This window comes from Brachionichthys hirsutus, chromosome 6 (assembly GCF_040956055.1).
Source record: "Brachionichthys hirsutus isolate HB-005 chromosome 6, CSIRO-AGI_Bhir_v1, whole genome shotgun sequence".
Taxonomy (NCBI): Eukaryota; Metazoa; Chordata; class Actinopteri; order Lophiiformes; family Brachionichthyidae; genus Brachionichthys; species Brachionichthys hirsutus.
In genome coordinates, this window is record NC_090902.1 from 2921151 (window position 1) to 2928083 (window position 6933).

At 41.8% G+C, this 6933-nt stretch overlaps 1 non-coding gene across 1 annotated transcript; it reads left to right on the forward strand.

The window, feature by feature from the left end:
* The first annotated feature begins 2195 nt into the window (after window positions 1-2195).
* LOC137895403 (small nucleolar RNA SNORA16B/SNORA16A family) lies at window positions 2196-2281 on the forward strand. The gene has a single exon (XR_011105550.1). It is a non-coding gene; the product is annotated as a small nucleolar RNA SNORA16B/SNORA16A family (small nucleolar RNA).
* The last annotated feature ends 4652 nt before the right edge of the window (window positions 2282-6933 follow it).

Here is a 6933-nt window from a genome sequence, read left to right on the forward strand (position 1 = left end):
ATATCTGTTAGCTCCAGAGAGCCCAACCTCGCAGGCACCGCTGAAGGTGAACAGCCATGGCGCTAGATGCCCGCCTTTGACAGCCATGAAAGCTGAGTGGGTTCAAGTGAAATCTGGAGACTAATTGAGTGTCCATTTTTTTCACAGAGCTAATGTACCAGGAAACCAGTTTTTCTTGTCATTTACCGTTTTCCCTCTGAAGCCAGATCCCTGTATCATTACAGCACCAACATATGGACCTACAGCGTGCGACTGAGCACAACGCACTTAGCGCCCTTTGTGTGTGTAGTTCAGGCAATTAATATTGACTGCTGTTCAGAAGCTGTGGATTTATTTGTAAAAGGCTGTGACACGGCAAATGAGCAAACAAGCTAAAGATCTCACATGAGAATAAATACTCAGTGGGTGTTCAGAGCTGAGGGGAAGCATCCGCTTTAATGCGACTGTTAAGTTACAATGTCAATTTAGTTTGTTTATCTTTACATGAAAGTGAAAAAAGGGGAAATGCTAATTTTCTGGTGTGAGACAAAGACCCAAGGGTCTTTTGAAAGCAGTTCCTTTGAAGACAAATGTATGTTTTATGCACACCAATTGTGACAAAAAAAATGCATTTGACAGCAGCAAATGAACAGAAGACTGCCGTGAGGTTTTCACTTTCAAAAGCACGGCTTGCAAAATCACAAATCTCAAAAAAACAAAGAAAAGCTGTGAATCAATAGAACACAATCAACCGCGTCTCAAACCCCCCCCCCCCCCCCCCTGCAGGTTTTGTGTAGGCATTTTGTGTCAAGGGTCAAAACATATTGGACTTGTTGTTTCTTAAAGGAGAGAAATATATATATTTTTGTATTCACCTCCATGTGAGGTCCTGAAACATGGTGGTGAGCAATTTCCCTCCCAGCTTTGGCAATGTGGAGCAGCAGTAACTCACAAACGTCACTCACCGGCTTAGGATGCACAATAAAAAGGGATCAGCTTTTGTTTTGTAACCCCACAAAACAGCTGAGTGCAAATGAAGGTCTCCCACTGGAAAATCGAATATGTTTGGAAACCAGACAAGGCAGCAGCGCACTTGCGAACTGTGGAGTGTATATCAATTCAGATATCAACGTGCTGACATTTCAACGTGTCAGAATATGACGTTTCTGCCTTTAATAGGTTTTGAATGAGCGAAGACACACGGCGGCGCAGGTTTCGAAAGGTGTGATCACAAATAAGAAACATGTTTACCGCAGGAAATTAATTGAAATTGAGAGAGAAGGGAAGGCGAACTGCTGCAAGCCAAAAAAAATAATTGCTCTGTGATAAGAAGGTTGTGGTTATTCAAGGAATTTCATATCCCTTCTCCTTTATTTCTTTTCCCTTCATTTCTTTTTCTTGTGCTATTTACAAGGGGCCACATCTAATAGACATGGCTGGGCAATTCATTCTTTATTCTACCTGCATATAACCCCAGAAAAATAGTCAACAAATAGACCATAGTGCATTATTTTTTATTATTACTCATCTAGAGTGCAGCCTTTGAGGCAGGACTCTAGAATGTGGTCAGGGGTCTCACATTGAGTGCTCGACGTTCACCGTTCATTATAAATTGATTTTTTTATCAAATGCATGCGCTGTTTTTGTAGTTATATTTTAGTATACTGCATTTAGCAGGAATTAAACAATGAAGTGCAGTACATGTTGCGAGTCATCAATATTTAGAACAATATATACATATACATACACATTCAATGCTGCACACTAATTCTTACTAAGCAAAGCGATCTAGCTTCGAGAAACATGTGGACATGTAAACATGGGGGTGCATTCAATAGCGCCCCACCCTTTTTGCCTCCAGGAGATGGAGCCAGTTTGCAAACAGCCTGGTCTCCTCTGCTTCATTTAACAGCGGCATGCATCTCATCGGGCTCAGACTTCTATTCTACTTCTGCTATACAATCCTTCAGCTGTAATTAAGCCTTACACGCTTTGCAAGCATCATTGAAAATCAGTGCAGGATTTATTTTCTTTCATAACTGCTTTCCTTGAGCAAGGCATCGTTTACCTTACATTTAAGTACGCATTCCTACTTGAACTTGAATTCTTGGATTGAAGAATCTGACCAAGCAGATAGCATATTCTGGAAAGGAACACATTAGAGAGGCAGGCCTAAGTAGGCAGGAATGTATTAGGTGGAATGAATAACAGTCGTGTCTGGTTCTGATCAATGCTGCCTCTGCAGCTGTGCAGGGACAGAAATCAAACAGCAGCCAAGACAAACATGGCAACCCTCACAGAAACGAATCCTGCAAAACCTACTGCTCACCGAGAGCAAAGGTTGAAAAAATAATACATTGGATTTAAAGAAGAACAAAATTGTGCATAGATATTCTTGGTCGACCAATCCAGGCTGTGAATGCAGAAACATGCACTGCATTCACCATTTGCATTAAAGGAGCCAGCGGCATGGGAAGACACAAAATGAAAAGCCTATTCCACGTTACCGCACAGCATTTCATGGGAAATATACCTTCGATTTCAGATGAGGGATTCTCCCCTTAGTCTTCTTCCCGCTTGTTAAAAATTTAAACAAACCTGACAATGCCTGAGAAGCCCAACCTACCATGAAAGAATGGAAAGCACACAAGAGGAATTTGAAAGACAAAATCCAAAGAGAAATTGAGAGGGAAAAAGAATATCTCTTACAAAGTTGCTGTGGGGTTTTTTTTCATGCGTGTGCAGACAGTGAAAGTGAAATAGCTGCATAGATGTTTCCAGCATGGAGGAAGTGCACAACAAATATTATTCCTTTTTTTAAAAATTGATATTAAATTACTATTTCTCAATTTAATAAGAATTCGGTCCAATAAAATACATTTGGTGAAAGCCCCTCAAGACTGTGTGACCATGGAAACAAATGTGGAGGAATATGGAAGATGAGTAGGCTACAATAAACTCTGCGCTGTGTGCAAGGCTACGCTTGATATTTTTTGTCTATTACTTTATATCCCATCCCAGGTATCGTACAATTTTTAACCATTAGATTAGCAGGCCAAATTGTTTCTGTATTTGTGGAAGATACTAATGTAATGTAAAGTGTTGACACGCGAAACAGAAATCAGAAATATCAATGCAGAACTCAAGTGCTGCAGGCTTTTCATTATCATTGCAAGGAATAAGAAATCACTTCAGACAGAAAGTTTTACAATATCGGAAAACTCTCAAGAAAGGAAGTGCAAATAAAGCCCTCAATTAAATATCGAGCAGCAGACAATGAGTGCTCAGGCTGCGTTTTGCTTTCAAGCTCAAAGCATTAATGGAATAATAGAATCTGTGCATGGTTACCGGCGCTGGAGTCAACAGTCCGACCGTCTTCAACTGTATAAAATGTGCAGACTGATTGTTCATGCAAAGCGCTTCTCTATCCTCCCTACACAGTCCCATCATTATGGGAAGCAGCGAACAGCAGCTAATCTCATTTATAGAATTACATTCTCTAGAATTTATAATTAAAATAATCTCCCGAGGGCAGAAATATATTTTATCCCAAATCGTTAACCTTGGCTGTCTACGCCTCCTCTGTTGAATTTATACCTTTTATTTATCAAGGTTAATGGTTTTGCTCACAACAGATACTCTACATCAGCACCCACTTCACACCCATACGATAAACCTCTTCCACCTTCGGCTCCATGCATGCAACAAGAGTTCTTCAAAGAATCCTGTACTTGAGTTAGCGAAACATTGTGAAAGTACGCCACTCTATTCTTTCAAAGCTTAAATTATACCATCAGTGCAGGATTTACAAATAGATTTGAGCCCTTTGTGTCGTTGCACACCAGAAGTATTTGTGTAATTACCTTTATTGCCATTAGGGAAACAAGTGTTCTATACTGCAGGTTTAACTAAAACTACATGAAAACGAAATTCCCTGCTAATGAAAATGAATCGAAGGGATTAGGGTTGTTTCTTGACTCGTGTTTAATTTTAGTCTTTTTGTTTAGAGAAAAGAAACATTTAAAAAGGTAGACCTCCTGACATTTCCTTTAAGTATATCAGCGATCAGCTGAATTCAATGTCCCATTAAAAATATCCAGGTTTTCTTTTGGCTTGAAAATGTCCCAGTTTTGTTTTCACAGCAATTCCAAAAAGAAAACGGCTCCAAAATGCGGCAGTCTTTGCTTAAACGACCCAGTTTGCGGTTGAAGTAGTTTTTGTAGTTTCAAATAGTGTTCTTTTGTTTGGCAGCCATGTTGCCCAGGTGGCATTCTAGCACCAACGCCTCGTCCTCCTGATGGAAAAGTCGCCTGACTGTTATATGATATAGCGTTTATGTATGTTTACAAAAAAACAAAGTACCCATGGTATTCCTTTGTATTTAGGGACAGTTCTTGAGTAAATTTCTTCATGTCACTGCTAGAACTGCACGTTTAGGTTTCACACTGAATGCTGGGAGGCTGGATGCACATATACTCAAGTATGAATACTGCCATGAATCATACCTTGTGTTGTTTGCACCTTCTCGCCTCAACACTGTACACTTCTGTCGTCATCATGGCAAGCTGAATTATTAATTTTACTCTTGCATTTGTGCCGCATCCGATGCATTTGTCTGGACCCTCAATCCACCCAGACGGTTGCTTTTGATTGATGCAATGCAGCAATAATCCAGTTTAGCCTGCCTGGAATAGCTCAAAGTGTGCTGCTTATTATACACTGTAATTTACAACAGCCTATCTAGGATGACTCCCCTTCTCCAGATGCATCTTAAAATGAGATTAAGCCCCAGGGACCTCTGTGCTGAGATGAGTCATCCACCTGCCATCGGAAATGTGCCATATCAATCACACGCATCACACTAATGATCATCGAGCAGAAGTTCCAGCAGAAGGGAATTGTTGTCCCCCTAGTGCACTCATTTGTGTCGCTCTACGACCACGAGCACATTTGGCCTCCTCCACAGCCCTAATGGCTGCACTGCTTTGTCGGTTGCCGATCTCCCCTCCCGAGCTAAGGATTGATTCTCCCCTTCCACTGTTAAAAGTTGAAAAGCCTGACAATGTTCTACAGTTTGCAAATTCGTCTCCAAATAGGAAGCAGCCTAAATAGCGAAAACATGCAGAAAGCCTACAATGGAGATGGAGCACTTCAAAAGAAGGTGATAGAAAAGTGGCTGAATTCTAGTTGGAGCAAGTTCTTCTCAATTTGTCACAGCAGCTGACGAAAGCTGGAAATCTGAAAATAGTTGGTAATGAGCAATTTTGTTTTGGTTTTGCCGCTAATGTTGGGAGCAGCAGGGAAACTATGAAGCGAGGTTGTTAGGCAAGTAGAAGACGAGTTGTCCCAGACACGGTCCTGTTCACTCAAACTTATTTGCTTAACCCTCAAGTGACGGTCATTTATACCACAAGGGACTCCAAAGAGGTAGATCGGTGGACTTGTGAAGGTACCTCCCACCCTGCCTATAAACAGCGATGGATGACAACATCAGATACATTCATTTGAAATATTCTGGCAAGAACCAGGTCTGGGTACGGATCTCAAGATGCAGCGACGAGGCAAAGAGAAGCTGTTGTTCTGATAATTCTAACAAAAACAATCCTCCAATAAAAGCTGGCATCAGCCTAAGAACAAAAATACTCGACCGAACAAAGGTAAAGGTAAAACAGGTGATGCAGGTGATGAACCAGGATGCGGGTCAGGTGTGTCTCATTGCATTAGCCACCACGCGCAAGATAATCTAAAGAAAATAAAAGAAAAGAGAGGGGAAACGGAGGAACACAAATTAACAGCAAAACCACATAACGAATTAGTTGTATTTTATTGTGCATATACTTTACATGATTTAGTGCTTTGTTTCGTAACCATGGCAAGTATTGTGGCTATCATCAATACACCCGTCGTTGCTTAAACATACTGGATATTGATTGCCACTCCTGTTTCCTGGTGGTTAGCAGCTCCCACTCTACCCCTTTAACTTGCCCCGCCATATCAGCAGCAGACAATTGTCTCATAATCAGAATGGCTGATTTTATGAGTGAAGCAGATGCATTGTTAAAAACAGATGTCCTTAACGACCCCGAAACGCCAACTGAAGAGATCCCGACGCCGCCGGCGCTGAAGAGTCACACATGCATCTTCTGCGACCGCACATTCCCTTTGGAGGAGGCGTACCGACGCCACCTGAACCGCGTGCAGATGCTTTAAACAAGAGGTACTGCATTGTGTGTACAAAAAGAGGCTTAGTTTAGCGCATTGTTATGGTAAAAATATTTTTGCCGTGCTGCGAAGGGATGGGTCAGTTCCCAGAGGGTTTAAGGTGGTTTCAGCTATGCGCAATTTAAGGACATGCACTGCCTGCTTTGTTCTGTTGCCCTTCAGTGTCCTGGTTTGGGTTTTACAGTCCCCCTCAGCTCACAGGAAAGCTGAGGGGGACTGTTGGGATTCTGCTTGTAGCTTCCGGGGTTTAGAGCTAATCCACAGGCTCCACCTTTTTTTTTTGTCTTGTTTCTATTGTGCATAGTCCTGCAAAAGAAACACTTATGAAAATGAATTACGACGATAGGTACAGTGTCACAGCTTGAGGAGGATCTGTACTTTTTCCATGGACTGACCTCTCCTGTCTTCTCAGATCCAAGGAGGTGTTGCGGTTTCTGCATGACACCGGAGTCTACACGAATATCTAGCTATGAGGGAGACCGGTGGAGAGCATCCATACTGCCGGAAAGAAGAAAGAAGAAATAACTCTACTTTGTTTCTGTTCATGCCACACCTCTCTGCCAGATAGTTCGACTCGTTCCTTCAGGTTGGGACGCAAACACTCACCAGTACAAGTTAGGACAGACATTTCTATGTTCCCTACTCAGACCTCTTAACATTCTCTTCCCATAAAGCTCCAAAAGAAGGGAGTCTCCTACTTTAATGAGATGAACTCCAATCAACTTGTGGAAC